Here is a 17,050-nt window from a genome sequence, read left to right as displayed (position 1 = left end):
ATTTATTATTATTATTACCATTATTATTACTAAAATAACATTGAAGCTGGCTGAGAACTTATAGACTAATAAGTACTGGCCCTTAAAAAAATAAGTACTGGGGCGCCTGGGTGGCTCAGTCGGTTGAGCGTCCGACTTCAGCTCAGGTCACGATCTCACAGTCTGTGAGTTCGAGCCCCGCGTCGGGCTCTGTGCTGACAGCTCAGAGCCTGGGGCCTGTTTCAGATTCTGTGTCTCCCTCTCTCTCTGACCCTCCCCCATTCATGCTCTTTCTCTGTCTCAAAAATAAATAAACGTTAAAAAAAAATAAGTACTGACTTTATTATTTTTTTTGCACCAATGTGGGGAGTAGCTACTATACTAGCTCCTCTACTCAGAGACCCCCTGATCAATATAGTATTGAAGAACAGATTAATTTAGTTATTTTTTAAATGTTTATTTATTTTGAGAGAGAGAGGGAGAGAGCGTGGAAATGCAGATGGGGGAGGGACAGGGAGAGAGGAAGAGAGAGATTCCCAAGCAGGCTTTGCTTGTGCAGAGCCCAATACAGGACTCCAACTCACAAACTGAGAGATCATGACCTGAGCCAAGATCGAGAGTCAGACGCTTCACTGACTGAGCCACCCAGGGGCCCCAGATTCACATGCTTATTAAATAAAAAATTCAATTTTCCATTAGTAGGAGTGTGATTTAATTGACAAGTGACTATTTCTATTGCTTACCACCAGGAATAGTTGGCTCTAATTGACGCTGCTAATATAAGAGCTATGTGGGAAATACTCTTCCCAAGGGTAGACAGAAAGCTTTTTAGTTATGGAAACTTTTGTCAGCCTTTGTCTTACACAACTAAGCACTAACGGATCAAACTGATATACTGTATTTATAGAGTTCCTAATTGATCCACATGTAGTGTTCACTTTAATGAAATCTAGATAACCTAGAAACTATGTAAAGAGGGAGAAGCTTGAAGACCCTATAACTGATAACACATTTTACATGTTTCCATATTGAATCTCACTCATGGGCAGTATCACTTCTAATAGTGTATAAGAATGCTTGAGAGTACAGTAATAAATGTGCTCTGAGGCATTTGATAAAAGTGGTCAGAGCTTGTTGACTAGTGATAAGCTCCAACCTGTGACATTATATATTCTTTCTCTGAGGTTAGACTCACTTGTTTTATAGTCAGTATTTTTGTAGCATAGAGAAGTTCAGTGATGATTATAGAAGGGAATATGGAAATTTTTGAAGAAATTGATGGGAATTTTTGAGAAACTTTTAATAGTATTGACTATCTGGTTTCTTTTTGTTCAGTGTCTCTACTTGCAAAATGCAGTGCTGGCTTGTAAGGTCCACTTGGACTTGGGTCTCTCCAGAAGAGAGACAGTCGGCAATTCTCCATCCAATCAGACCAAGCACTCTTGTATCTGCGTATCTGTGTATGAGGTCTGAAGCTTTTCTCATTTGGAAGCAGCAGGACTCCTTGGCTAGAGATCTTGGTCGTATGACTTTGTGGCTTAAAGTTCAGATGCTAGGTCAGAAAGACCTTGTTTTCATGCCTCCTTGCCTACTTTCTTGTCACCATCCCTGTGGCAGGTTAGTTAACCTCTTTCAGAATTTCCATTTTATCAACTGCAAGATAACAAAAAGCCTACCTTAAGGCTTTTTGTGAATATTTATTCATTCATATATAAAGAAATAATTCCGTGGCTACTATGTACTGGGATGAACCATATGATATTGCCATTTCAAGTTCAAAATTGTCGATATCCATAATTTCATATGGTTCAAACAAAAACCCTTTAACAAATTGTAGCTATTATCCTAACAGAAATACTAACTTGCTTGATGAACTTATACTTTAAATATTTACCATTTATTCTAATTTCCCAGATAGCAGGACACTTTGTTATAACCTGGCTTATTTTTGCAGTTTGGGTAAACCTCAAACCATCTAGTTCAATTACAAATTATTGAGGAAGCATAACATACTTCAACATGTTCAAATAAAATTTTATATTTGCTTCTTGCATCACCCCAAATAAAAAATGTTCTTCTACAGTCTTCTCAGTGAATGGTATTTCATTCCTCCCACTGCTCAAAAGAGAAACCTGAGAACCTCTGTGTTTTCTCCTTTCTTTTCACTCACCCAATGCAACCTATCAGCAGTGCTTACTAGAGATGCCTTCAAAATATATTTGGAATCTACTGACTTCCCAGAATTACAGCTTTCACCCTGTCCAAGCCTCCAGCACCTACTGCAACAGCCTATTTATTTAGTCTCCTTGTTTTCACCCTTGACCCCTTTCTCTAAGGCAAGAGTGATCTTTTCAACAAAAGAATTAATACATTTATGATTTAAAAACTTCCTATTACCCAGGATGAAATCCCAAGTCCTTAATGGCTTTCAGGGCCCTTCATGACCTGGCCTCTGACTAATTCTGTGACCTAACCCAATTGGTCTCCTCACTTACTTCTCCCCAAACACACTGGACTTTGCGCATTGCTTTAAATCCCCAAGTCCCTTCAAGCCCTGGAAACTTACACTAGCAAATCCTTGTCCCCCAGATCTTCAAGTGTTACTTCAAATAGGGCTTCTCTGATCACTCCAAAGTAGCCTCCTACCCACCTGCATCACATCATAATGGATTTGTTTCCTGGGTATTTTTGCAATGTCAGAATTTAAGAATGTAAGCTGTTTGAGGGTCTGGCCTTCATTTGTCCTATTCCATATGATAACCCAGCAATTGGAATGGTGCCCGGCACAGTGTGTGAAGGAAAGGACTCAGAGAATGGGCGAAGGAGGCCAAGAGAGGCAATAGCACCAGCCCCAGTGCTCACCTCCCATCAAAATCCTGAGAGACCCCGAGGGAGGCCTGTACGAGAACTACTGGCCCATCTACAGAATTGTGAGATACAATAAAAGACTGGATTTTTTCCCAGTTTTATAGTAAAAGTATAACTGAGAAAACTGTAAGATATTTACAAGCGTACCATGTGATGATTTCACGTGCCTATACACTGTGAAAGGATTTCTCCCCACCCACCCATCTTCTCACATATTCACCTTTTGTTTTTTAAATTTTTTTATGTTTATTTATTTTTGAGAGAGAGAGAGAGAGACAGCATGCAAGCGAGGGAGGGGCAGAGAGAGGGAGACACAGAATCAGAAGGCTCCAGGCTGTCAGCACAGAGCCTGATGCAAGGCTCAAATCCACGAACTGTGAGATCATGACCTGAGCCGAAGTTGGACGCTTAACCAACTGAACCACCCAGGCGTCCCCATATTCACCTTTTTTTTTTTTTTTTACATTTATTCATTTTTGAGAGACAAAGAGAGACAGAGCACAAGCAGGGGAGGGGCAGAGTGAGAGGGAGACAGAATCTGAAGCAGGCTCCAGGCTCCGAGCTGTCAGCACAGAGCCCAACATGGGGCTCAAACCCACAAACAGCGAGATAATGACCCGAGCCGAAGTTGGATGCTTAACCGACTGAGCCACCCAGGTGCCACACCACCCCCCCCCCCCCGCCATATTCACCTTTTTAAATGAGAATATTTAAGTTCTACTTTCCTAGCAAGTTTCATTTATACAATACAGTATTATCAACTATAGTCACCATGTTATACATTAGATTCTCACACTTTCTTCATCTTACAACTAAAAATTTGTACCCTTGGGGCACCTGAGTGGCTCAGTCAGTTAAGCATCTGACTTCAGCTCAGGTCATGATCTCAGGGTTCATGGGTTTGAGTCCTGAGTTGGGCTCTGTGCTGACAGCTCAGAGCCTGGAGCCTGCTTTAGATTCTGTGTCTCCCTCTCTCTCTGCTCCTCCCCCACTCACACTATCTCTCTCTCTCTCTCTCTCAAAAATATACATTAAAAAAAATCAAAAAATAAATAAAATAAAAGTTAGTACCCTTGAAAATTTGGAGAGATAGTTCTCTCCCTCTCCCTATTCTCCCCTGTTCCCTAGCCAGCACTTTCTACTCTGTTTCTATGAGCTCAACTTTGTTTTGTTTTTAAATAAAGGGTTGTTTTAAGCTTCTGAGTTTTAGATTCTTTGGGTTTTTTTTTTAATTTATTTTTTCACACTCAAAGTATTTTATTTTTGTTTTTGTACTTTACAGAAACTTTATTTTCAAATAGGATACATGATGCAGATAAAAACTTAAATACAAATATTTAGGTAGCATTAAGTACCCTACCTGTTCTCACTAATCTTCATTTGTTATCAATCATTAATTAATCTAATCCTTGCTATTTTACCAAAATTCAACAGAAAAATAATCAAGCTCACCTTCACAGGAAAGAACTCGTTTATTTTTCCAGTGTTTCCCGCTTTCTTTTCCTTTCCTTACCTAGAAGAATGACAGAGAGAAAAAAATTCATATCACAGTGTGATGCTGCTGGTATGAATAAAAAACCTTTCACAGCCATCAGCAGTTTCCCTGCTGGCCAGCTTCTAAGTCTTTCCTACTCCCCACTGAGTGGTTTACTAAATAGCAATAGATAAAACAATCAACATTTTCATTTATTTTAAATAAACTTTCACATTATGTCAATGTTAGGGCAATTCCAAATTAAGTAATGTACCACAGTCAGGTACTCTAACTAGCTGAAGTGTTTCACTTGTCTGTATGTTTTTGCTATTTTTTCCTACTTTGTTAAAATCATATAAATTTTCCCTTTTGTCACTATAAATGGATTCAATAATCTTCTGAAGAGTTCTTCTAGTTCCTTTATCTTTAAAAAAATTTTTTTTAATGTTTATTTATTTTTGAGAGAGAGAGAGAGAGAGAGAAAGAGAGCATGAGCAGGGGAGGGGCAGAGAGAGAGAGAGAGAGAGAAGAAGACACAGAATCTGAAGCAGGCTCAAGGCTCCGAGCTGCCAGCACAGAGCACGACTTGGGGCTCAAACCCACAAACTGTGAGATCATGAACTGAGCTGAAGTCGGATACTTAATCTACTGGGCCACCCAGGCGCTCCTCTTCTAGTTGTTGAAAATGGGATTTGTATCTGCCTAGACACAGCAGGGTCCACATCGTCCCTATCCCTCACCAGGGAGAGGCCCTCGGAATCACAAAGTACAAATAATAGCTGACTGCTTAAATGCTCCTGGTATGATACACACCAGGTACCATGAGACTGAGTGTTCCCTCAACCCTTCCTCTTCCAGAAGGGACTGGTAAAGGAAAGTTGTCAAGCATGGAGGAGACCAGGTGTTTGAAGGTTTACTGGTTAGATATCAGAGACTTCTGACTTCTGGGTTTGGGGAAACCTTGGGTCAAAGCATTTTCTTTTCTTTCCACTTTTTCCTAGTCTGCTTTTCCTTCCTTGTTGCCTTCTACTTGGAAGATGACTCTAACCCTGAAAAACTAAGAGGAGCTCTGGGCAGGACAAAAGAAAAGGAAGCAAGATTATTTACCCCAAGATTTGGAAAGAAGCAAAGAGGACCTCTAAGTTTCCTTCTAGGTGGCCCATTCCTCTGAAGGCCCCAGGAGGGGGAGGGGTTTCAGGGCACAAGTTATTTCTATAAGATTTTGGAGTTGACAGAAGCACTAACTCACTTCCTCCCTCTTTCTACTCGGGAAAGGTATGGGGACAGAGTAGTAGTGGTGTTGACAGTGACTGGGGATATGGTGATCTGTTTGGCCAGTGAGGAAGGCAGTGGAGGAGGTCAAAGGAGGCTGAGGATCAAGTGACCTAGAACCACTGTGGGTTTTTGTGGGCTATCCGGCAGTAACTGCCATTGTTTACAACACCGTTTCTACAGGGAAATTATTTTGTCGGCTGCACATCTGATCTACAAATGAATCTGAAAAGGACACATTTTATAAAGGGAGTATTTTGCTTCTATCAGCAACTAACCACCAGAGGGCATAGTTGGGTTAGGAAGAAAAAGATCTAATACTAAAACTGCTCTAAGCAGGAGAATGGACTCTTAAACTTTTACAATTCCTGTGGACCTTCAAAATTAAATTATTTTTTGTTGTTATGCTTCTTTAATATGTACTACATAAATACAGGTGTAAGAAAGCTCCTTATGCTCTTATTAAGTCAACACAAATTTATTTATTTATTTATTTATTTATTTATTTTTTAATGTTTATTTTTGAGAGAGAGAAACAGAGCGCAAGCAGGGGAGGGGCAGAGACAGAGGGAGACACAGAATCTGAAGCAGGCTCCAGGCTCTTAGCTGTCAGCAAAAAGCCCGACGTGGGGCTCGAACTCACGAACAGCAAGATCATGACCTGAGCAGAGGTTGGACACTTAACCAACACAAATTTAGGATTGAAACGTTTATAAAATTAAATACAAATTAATATTTTTAATGTAACGTATGACATTTTGCTGAAACTCCATCTCCTCTTGCAAAATGAATATGGTACAATATATAACATAGGCTCTTGAGTTCAGTATCCTGCTATCGCACTTTTCTCTTTCAGAACAACTACATGTCTTTTTTTACAGGCCATGCTGTCCCCTGACTTGGCTTGGCTTGAACATTTCCCTATCTGGAAGTGAAGTCTGATTCTGTTCTCTTTTTGACCAAGGCCAATTAAAATTTTCCCACTCGGGACAAACAATGGATTAGCATAAACAATGCAAACACAGCCATGTCACTGAAATGAAAACAAAACTTCAAACTCTCTGAGAAACCCCCTAGACTTTCAAGTTGAAAACTAGTCCCCTCCCCTGGGAAGAAAAAAAAAAAACCAAAAACCAGTCCCCAGTTTGAAAGGATCTGTTAGAGATAAGAGGCTCGGTGGTTTATGCCTTTTTCTTCCCAGTACTCCTGTTTCATTTATAAAAGTGTCTTCATTTGGATGATAAAGTGTAACATTAAAAAACCTGCTTATAAGCTAGTCCTGTCATGGAGTTTTAAGATCAGCAAAGACCTGTGCCTTAGCAGTAGGAATTAGGAAAGAAAACACTTGTTAAAGCCATATACAGAAGTTTCATAGGCTTCTCCCAGAGGCTTATTTAGCCCAATATGAGTGAAGCTTTGAGGGTTAAATCAAACTTTAGACATGTTCTGATCTCCTTTTGTGACTCAGAGGTCTCAGGAGTTCCCCCTGCTTCCCACTCTCCCAAAACACCACCTTAAAATTTAAGCAGGCTCTAAGAAAGGAAATAAAGGATTTCATCACACTTAGGATCCTCTGATATCTGAGAGCATATAAGGTCATTTTAGGGTAGGAGGAGTGAAACTTCTGAAAGAGTCACATTTACTCAGAAAAGCTGGAAGATAGGACAGGAGTTTTGTAACCGTATGACATAATTTGGCTAACATTGTGCATTGGGTTTGCTATACAAAATGATTCCTCACTGCCAAGTCTCAAGACCAAATTCAGTTGCCAACGTGACTTCAGATGGTTCAGTATTAACAATAATGAAAAAATGCCAGGAGTGCCTGGGTGGCTCAGTTGGTTAAGTGTCTGACTCTTGACTTCAGCTCAGGTCTCAATCTCAGGGGCGTGAGTTCAAATCCCATGCTGGGTTCTGTGCTGGGCGTGAAGCCTACAAAGGAAGGAAGGAAGGAAGGAAGGAAGGAAGGGAGGAAGGAAGAGAGGGAGGAAGTGACAGAGGAAGGGAGGGAGGGAGGAAGAAAGGAAGAAAGAAATGCCACAAAATAGTGAATTTTAAGGAGACCAAGAAACACTTCTCTAAAACATAAAGTATGCTGAGTGTGTGTGTGTGTGTGTGTGTGTGTGTGTGTGTGTGGTGGACCAGATCCAAGAACCAAAATGGTCCACAAACTGAAATTTGCTGAGATCGTTCTGTTGAAGCAACGCTGATGAGAGCATCCTGGCAAGCTGGAGTCCTCATGCCTTCAGAACATGACTATCACCGGCATTATTTCATACTTAATCAAGCCCCAACTGGGGCAACTTGTCATAATGGACAGGATGGGGAGAGAGGGAAAAAAGCACCATCTGTCTCTGGCATATGTGCCAGGGGCATTCAATGTGGAGGAAATGTCTTAAGTGGTCTGTCAGAAGGTTTAGGAGGTTCCCTATGATTTTCAAGGATCTTGCCCCAGAGAGAAATAAATTCAATTCAATAAGCATCTTTTCTGGGTTAGTTGGGTACTTAGAGCATACAAAAATAAACAAAACTAAGTCCCTGTTCTAACAAGCTAAGTTTTCTAAGCTAAATTATTTGAATATAATCTTCAAAATTTTTGCCATATCATCTATATTTTTATTTACTCAATAATTTTCTACTATCTCTACCTACTTTAGCCATGTCCTAAAGGATATCTGGGAAATCACAGAGTTGGTGATCTAGATATATATTTTTAAACACTAGTATGTACATACATTTCTAATGTACATTTTTGTTTTATTATTTTTTATAATTTTTTTTTCATTTTTACTTTTTAAGAGAGAGAGAGTGCGTGCAAGCAGGGGAGGGGCAGAGGGAGAGGAAGGGAGAGAATCCCGAGCAGGCTCCGTGCCCAACACAGAGCCCCACACAGGGTTCGATCCCGTGACTGTGAGATCATGACCTGAGCTGAAATCAAGAGTCAGACACTCAACTGACTGAGCCACCCAGGTGCCCATCTAGTGTACATTTTTAAATAAACACAATTTTGGAGGTGCCTGGGTGGCTCAGTTAGTTAAGCACTTGACTTTGGCTCAGGTCATGATGTCAGAGTCAGTCTGTGGGTTCAAGTCTGGCATCGGGCTCTGTGCTGACAGTTCAGAGACTGGAGCCTGCTTCAGATTCTGTGTCTCCCTCTCTCTTTGCCCCTCCCCACTCTCACTCTGTCTCTTTCTCTCTCTCAAAAATAAACATTAAAAAAGAAACCCACAGTTAAAAATTTTTTAAATGTCTTTTCGTTAGACTACCTAAAATAAATAATCTTTGTACCCCTCCATGAGAATGATAATAGTGAGGAATATTCAAAATATTTTATAAGGACAGAACAGGTCAATGATGGAGGTACATAGAAAGTGTTACAGGAAATCACAGGAGATCACAGGAACAAGGTCTCAAGGAGGCCTACTTATAAGATTTTGTATTTGAGGAGGCTTTAAAAATAACTAACTCTATGATATTTTTTTAACACCACAGAACATGGAAAATGATAAGACTTGACAAAGCTTGGTGGTTGGTGAGTGCATAGATATTCCTATATCATTCTCTTTACCTCTCTGTATACTTGAAACATTTCACAATAACAATAATAAAGTGTGTTTGGGATTTGGAGAAGAGAAAAAGCATTCTACGTAGAAGAAAAATAAGAATGAGCACAGAATCCTGAAATTCAGGCTGGGTGGTCTGGTTCAAAGTGCTGGAAGGCAAGGTTGGAACATTAAGATGCTATCAGATCATGCCAGACCCTGGTTAAATGGTCCTAAGAGTCTGTGGATGTGGGAAACCCCTAGAGGTTTCTGATGAACAATATATGATCAGAGTGGCAGATTAGGAATAGAACTCTGGGAGAAATTTGTACGATGGGGAGAGCCCAGATTTGGAAGAATGTTATAATAATGATTCAGATAAAAATATGGTGGTCTACCTAAGTTCCATAATATCCTGATGTGTTTCCTTATTCTGCCAGCTTGCGTTCTATTTTTATTAAGGAAAAAAAATCCTGGGCTCCTGGCTAGCTCAGTTGGTAGAGCATATGACTCCTAATCTCAGGGTCATGAGTTTGAGCCCCACATTGGGCGTGGAGCCTACGAAAGGAAGAAGAAAGGAAGAAAGAAAGAGGAAGGAAGGAATAAGGAAGGAAGGAAAGAAAGAAGGAATCTATTCTTACCAGGCAGTCATACTTCCTCCTTCCTACCCCAGATCCTTTGTAGTCGAATCCAACTATATTGTAGACCAGGGTTGGGAAACTTTCTCTGTGAATGGTCAGACAGTAAATATTTTAGGCTTTGCAGGCCATATGGTCTCTGTTGTAATTACTTCGGCGTAGTGAGAAAAGCAGCCACAGACAATACATAATGAATGGGTTTGGCTATATTCCAATAAAACTTTATTTATAGAGACTGAAATTTAAATTTCAGAAAATTTTCATGTATCATGAAGTGTTTTTCTCAACATTTAAAAAATGTACAAACCATTCTTAGTTTTAGACTATATAAAAATTGGCTGCAGATTAGAGTAATGCAAAACAAAACCACAACGAGATGCCACTTCTCACCCCCTAGGTAGCTATTATAAAAAAGATACATAATAGCAATTCTTGGCAAAATTGGAACCCTCACACACTACTGGTAAAAATGTGAAATATCACAGCCGTCTTGGAAAGCAGTCTGGCAGTTCCTCAAATGGTTAAAGATAGAGTCACCATATGATCCGGCAATTCTACTTCTAGGTATATATACACCGAAGAGAAATGAAAATATATATCCATGCAAAATATTGTGTACAAATGTTCATGGCAGCATTATTCATAACCAAAATGTGGAAACATCCATATAGTAAATTATTTGGCAATAAAGAGAAATGAAGTATTGATGTGCTACAACATGGATGAATCCTGAAAACATGCTAAGTAGAAGAAACCAGGCATAAAAGACCAAATACTGTATGATTTCATTTACATGGAATGTCAGAATAGGCAAATATATAAAGACAAAAAGTAGATTAGTGATTAATTACAGTTAGGGGAGACAGGGGAAATGACTGCTTATGGGTATGGGATTGTTGGGGGTGTGATGAAAATGTTATAAAATTAATTGTGGTGATGGTAGCACAACTCAGAAAATATATTAAAAACCAATGAATTGTACACTTTAAAAGGGGGAACTGTATGGCACATGAATTATATCTCAATAAAGCTGTTAAAGAAAAAACATAACAGGCTCCAGGCTACTTGGTCCTGAATGTGGAATTTTGCCAACCTCTGCTACAGATACCAGATAAACTGGTTCCTTTCAGAAGCTTACTTCAGATTCAGCTACTTAAATCTGGAAAATTCAATTTAGAAGAGCAGGAGGATGACTAGTCAGATAGGCTTTTGTTGTTGGGGCTTGCTGGGGAGCAGATCTACATGTGTTGTAGATGTGTGATACAAACAATGATGAACTCCCTTTGACTCAGTGGTTTGTAATTAAATCCGGGAGCTCAGTCCACATGCTCAGATATACCCAGACTCATGTTATTTCCAGTATCGGCGTCTTGTATAGACACCAGGCTGTGAAGACCTTCACTTGGTCCCAGCCAAGCTTCTCAGGGAAGCAATCATTTTGTCCATCTCTCTTCTCTTACTTAGACCAGCAGGTTAGTTAGCTGAAATTCTTCAACTTCCCATGGTTGAAAAACAAAACTTCATCTCATTATCTCTTTGGAGAGGTAATGTGAGGGGGTGATGAAAACATTTAATCTAAATGTTTCTTCTTCTTACTTAAAAAAAAAGTTTTTTTAAAGGGTACCTAGGGGCACCTCGTGGCTCAGTCAGTTAAGCTTCTGAGTCTTGGTTTAGGCTCAGGTCATGATCTCGCGGTTTGTGAGTTCAAGCCCTGCATCAGGCTCTTCACTGACAGTAGGGAGCCTGCTTGGGATTCTGTCTCTCCCTTTCTCTCTACCCCTTTCCCACTTGCTCTGTTTCTCTCTCAAAACAAACAAACAAACAAACAAACAAATAAACTTTAAAAAAGTGGGGGGGGGCACCTAGCTGGATCAGTTGGTGAAGCATGCAACTCTTGATCTTGGGGTTATAAATCTGGGCACCATGTTGGGTGTAGAGATAACTAAAAAAAAAAAAAAAAAAAAAAAACCTTAAAAATAAATAATAAAATGGTAAAATAAAAACTAGTAAGGGTTTGACTGGAGAAGTACTTATTTTAGGAATAATGCTTTTTTTTTTTTTTTAATGTTTACTTATTTTTGAGAGAGAGAGACAGAATGTGAGTGGGAGAAGGGCAAAGAGAGGGAGACACAGAATCCGAAGCAGGCTCCAGGCTCTGAGCTGTCAGCACAGAGCCCGACGCGGGGCTTGAACTCACGGACCGCGAGATCATGACCTGAGCTAAAGCTGGACGCTTAACTGACTGAGCCACCCAGGTGCCACTATGAGTAATGCTTTTAAGAGACTTGGAAAGTTGTATTCCAGGACTGCTACCGAGGCACTGGTCAGAATTAAGACTGTCCCAAATTCTGTAAAGGACAATCTTATCCACCTCTTTGTATCTTTTGTCTTAAATCCTTAGAATTTCCCAAATGAGTTATTACCTTCTTCAGGAGAGCTAGACATTTTAGGAAATAAAACATAGAGCAGGGTTTCTGCTTTCAAGAGGGAAGTTTCTCAAATGACTTCCAGGCTCAATTCTGGGATAATTTATGCTCCATTTCCTTTCTCTTTATGCCTTGCAGGTGGTGATAGCTAATTTAAAAAAAAATTGGAAGAGAATCTTTGTTTTTATCATTATGTGTCAAGAATAGGTCATCAGTAGAAAGAAATGTTTAACATTATGCAAAAAGCACAGCCCCAAGAGTCTCTCTGAAACCCTTTGCCTCATATGCAAATTGATGAACGGACGGAACTGCAGCTTTTTAGTAATGCAGGCAAGAACGAAGGAATGAATGATCACCGGAGTTAAGAATTTAACAATACATACATAGTTCAGGAAAAAATACTCAAAAGATCTTCTTTGAGGAGAAAAAGATATGACTTTTAATAATGCTAATGATGTCACTAAAAGAACCAAGTAAGTCCATGATCATTTAAAACACAATGAGCCTGGGTGGTTCCGTGGGTTAAGCATCCAACTTCAGCTCTCACGGTTTGTGAGTTTGAGCCCCGCATCAGGCTCTGTGCTGACAGCTCAGAGACTGCAGCCTGCTTCAGATTCTGTCTCCCTAGCTCTCTGCCCCTCCCCCACTTGCACGAGTGCTCTCTCTCTCTTAAAAATAAACATTAAAAAAATTAAAACACAAAGTGAGAGTCTTAATGAATGCTTCAATATCCAACCTGCAGAATTAACTAGAAAGAAAATGTTGACAAAGATACAGTTCTGATCTAATTCTGGAGCTCCAACAGTGTTAATATATGAGAACATTTTTGTTTTATTTAGAAAAATGATAAAATTTGCTGGAGTTGTAGTACAGTAATAGCAATATTAATTACTAAAATTATTTCAGCAACTAGTAGCTATTGAGTATCAAGCGTGTGCTAATCACTGTAAAGTTTAATAAGACCCAGTGCCTATCTTTGAGAAGCTAACTTTATAGAAAGGGGAATAAATCAACCACAAAAACAATTATAACATAAGATGGTTGATAATAAATGACCACGAGGTAAAGTTTTGTGAGCCATAAGGAGAAAAGGCTTATGTGTTATTGAAATAATCAGTAAAATTTTCATGAAGGACATGGCATTTGAGATGAGAAAACAGTCACATTTTCCTGGTCTGGGAAGTAAGAGAAGAACATTCTAGGCAGTGGTATGGCAACAGAAGTACCAAAGTGGAAAAGCAGGAGAGGTTTTTGGGAAACAGAACAGCTGTTTTGCCAGAGTGTAAACTACTGTATATTTTTTTTGGAAGAAAGACAGTAGGAAATACAGTTGGAAAAGTAGGTAGGGAGTACCTGGGTGGCTTAGTCAGTTAAGTGTCCGACTCTTGATTTCAGCTCGCATCACGATCTTGCAGTTCATGGGTTTGAGCCTCACGATGGGCTCTGTGCTCACAGTGCGGAACCTGCTTGGGATTCTCTCTCCCCCTCTCTTTCTGCCCCTCTCCAGTTTGCACGTGTGAGTGCTGTCTATCTTTCTCTCTCAAAATAAATAAGTATTTTTTAAAAAGTAGGTAGGAGTCACACTGTGACGAGCTTTTCATTCACTCACTCATTCAACAAATTGAGCACTTGTGCTAAACTCAGAGGTAAAAAAATCGACAGAGGAGACCTGAATGCTATAACCACAACAATTGTGTATTCATTGACTTTCACAACTAGAGGTCTAAACATTCCTTTGATAAAATGAAGTCACATTACTTGTATGCTCCCCAAATTTCATACAGAATTAGATCAGTTTATCAACAGTGGCGGTCTGAATCTATGCAAAGAGAAATGCCTTTCTCTCTGTCTCACAGGGTTCAAAAGTAATTTTGAGGAAGAAAGAAACACATTTGCAACCAATTATACTTTCAAGTTACACGCTAGTTTCAAAGAACTAGGGCAAATTCCTCAGCAGGTTTGGAAGGATTTAACCTGTTCCTCTCTGGGAATAGTGACTGATACAGCCCTTTCCACAACAGGCTGGTCCTGCATAGTTGGTCCCAGGGAGGGTGATAGCATTATGATGATCATGTCTCAGTGGCTGACCCACCAAACTGGTCACATTTGGGCTTTATCAACAGCTACTGCTAAAGAATTCCAAAGACAGGGGCACCTGGGTGGCTCAGTCGGTTAAGTATCTGACTCTTGATTTCTACTCAGGTCATGATCTTACATTTCATGATTTTGAGCACTGCATCGGGCTCTGTGCTGACAGCGCTTGGGGTTCTCTCTCTTCCTCTCTCTGTGCCCTTGCCCTGCTCACACTCTCTTTCAAAATAAATAAATAAAAACAAAAACATAAAAAAAAAACTGCTTTAAAAAGAAAGAATTCCAAAGACAAATTATTGCAGCTGATTTCAGTCTTGAACATGATTAGAATATCTATCCATATGGCGAAGGTGGCACAGTTTGAAGAGCTGCTGAAAATGCAGGAACTCAGATTTTATTATTTTTTTATTTTTAATTTTTTTAATGTTTATTTTTGAGAGACAGACACAGAGCATGAGTGGGGGAGGGGAGAGAGAGAGGGAGACACAGAAACCAAAGCAGGCTCCAGGCTCTGAGCTGTCTGCACAAAGCCTGACGCGGGGCTTGAACCCACGAATTGTGAGATCATGACCTGAGCCGAAGTCGGACGCTTAACCAACTAAGTCACCCAGGTGCCCAGGAACTCGGATTTTAAAGTAGCAAACATGGGCATGCTGGTTATTAAAATAAGGAGGTGTGTCCACGTTTAAACACTTTTAAAAGAAAATGTGAAATAACAAAATGTTAAAAAACAGAAAATGTAGAGCAATTACATAGATGACAATTAAAATGAAATGTGAAAATGTATTATGGAAAAGGCTCTAGTAAAAGATTATCATTAATTCAAGGGACTATAATAAGGAGACTTCCCAGGCTGAGTGTGAATGGGGTATAAGGCGGGGCTAGGGGCTTAAAAAGCTTTCCCGGTTTGAAGCCAGAATCGGTGGAATGCCCTGTCCTCAGGGCTTTAACTCAGTCCTAATATCAAACACCACAGAAACGGCTGCCACAGTTGTGTTTGCACCCAGGAAAAAGTGCTGCGTGCAAGTCCTTACACAAAGCTTCCGGGCCTCGAATAGCCTCACTTTTCTACCTACACTTTTCTACTTACCACTCACTTGTTAGTCTTTCAGTAATACAGTATCTCCGAGAACCTAATCACTGTCCCTTCACCCCCTCAACCTGAAATCCACACTGGGCCAGCCCAATCAAGAAAATGGCCTACTTTTGATCCCCCAGACAAACGTAGGAGCCATTTTTAAGATCAGATTTCTGCCGGGTGACATTCCCTATAGACTGGAAAGGAAGGCATAGTAGAAACACCATTTATTTAATTCAGTCAATCAGTGTACATGTTTGAGTGCCTAATATATTCCTAGCATTGTACTTGATGCCATTAGGGAGAGAAGTGTCAGAGGCTAATAGTCAGGAATACGGGATGAGCACAACTAAATAAAGAAGGTACAAGACAGTACATGATTAGCTGTGATCTCTCCCCTTTGTATGTACTATGCTAAGAAGGCGCCCTTGTCAAACTGCCTTGCTACCATGGTGACAGTTACTAAGAAATGCACAGACCCACATATGAACTGGTTAGAGAGTTCTGGTTGTTGCTGTTGTTTTTAAATATGTAGTTTCTCCAGTCAAATGAACGGTTCTTAATGTTGGTCTCCAATTTTCTCTATGGATTCTCTACATTTGAGTCCTGGAAGAAAAGTGAACCAAGAGTATGTGGACCCACTGTGCTGACCCTGCAGAGTCTGGGAGTTTTCCTGCTGCTTTAGATCAGACTTTAACCCTTCATGTGTTGTTCGGAGTGACCTCAAGCGCCCCAGGCTTCTAAATTTATCCAATCTGTTAATATACAGGTATATTCCCCAAAGTTAAGAAACAATTCTGAATCATGTCTTATTCTAACTTCTTGCTTTGGTCTGTCTTGTGGTTTCTGTCTTCCCTGTGCCCCGCTTCATCCTAACTGTGACCACTGTCCCCTCTTCATTTATTCCCCAAGTACCATTATATATAAGTGGTCATTTATTATTATTATTTTTTGGGGGGGGCAAGTGAACAAGGGGCAGAGACAGAGAATCCCACAAGGGACAGAGATAGAGAGAGGAGAGAGAAGCGGGGTTCGCCCAAAGCGGCGGTCGTGCTCCCTGGAAGTGGGGCTCAAACTCACAAACTGTGAGATCATGACCTGAGCTGAAGTCAGATGCTCAGCCAACCGAGCCACCCAGGCACCCCTATAAGTGGTTGCTTATAATGAACAGTTAATGGAAGTCCGGGAACAAGAAAGGAGGTAGTATAATACAGCACAAGGAAAGAAATATAAGTACCTAAAAGTTCTTTGGCCATTTTCAACATGGGGAATTTCTCACTGTATTTTCTTCTCAGGGTGCTGCCATTTTGCTCAGACTTCCTTCTCATCTCTTTTTTAAGTTCTTCAAGTCCAATCTCGGAGGTTCTATTATTCAAGGCAACTTACGTTGTCAAACCTCCCCCCCATACAGACTACCCCAAAATGCCAACTTTTTTTTTCCTTCTCCTTCCCCCCCCCCCCCGCCCCAGGCAAATGTTGCCATTCCCCTAGTATGCAAAATAGCAGCTAAGAATAGCTATTTTAAAAGTTATTTATTTTCTTTCCCTGTTCACATGCATTTTGGCTTAACTCTCTCATTTGATCTGTACTATTTTTCTTGAGGCTGTCTGAAATAAAAATGTAAAGTCAAGGTTTCAGAATCATTTTGAATTGCACATAAGCCATTTATTGGTTTATTTATTG

The 17,050-nt window shown here is 40.1% G+C and overlaps 1 protein-coding gene and 1 long non-coding RNA gene across 3 annotated transcripts in view; one reads left to right on the top strand and one right to left on the bottom strand.

Moving 5' to 3' along the window:
* The window catches only part of LOC113602841 (uncharacterized), a 108,644-nt gene that overhangs the window by 78,988 nt on the left and 12,606 nt on the right, over nt 1-17,050 (bottom strand). For both annotated transcript variants that reach the window (XR_003424371.2, XR_008300306.1), the window contains exons 2-3: nt 9,776-9,860; nt 4,300-4,360 (exon numbers count right to left, since the gene is read on the bottom strand). This is a non-coding gene — a long non-coding RNA (uncharacterized LOC113602841). The remainder of the gene's footprint in view (nt 1-4,299; nt 4,361-9,775; nt 9,861-17,050) is intronic.
* Nucleotides 1-17,050, top strand: part of CB4H12orf56 (chromosome B4 C12orf56 homolog) — a 111,014-nt gene that overhangs the window by 83,723 nt on the left and 10,241 nt on the right. The window lies entirely within an intron of this gene.

The sequence above is a fragment of the Acinonyx jubatus genome, chromosome B4 (genome assembly GCF_027475565.1).
Source record: "Acinonyx jubatus isolate Ajub_Pintada_27869175 chromosome B4, VMU_Ajub_asm_v1.0, whole genome shotgun sequence".
Lineage (NCBI taxonomy): Eukaryota > Metazoa > Chordata > Mammalia > Carnivora > Felidae > Acinonyx > Acinonyx jubatus.
This window is presented reverse-complemented; position numbering and strand designations above follow the sequence as displayed.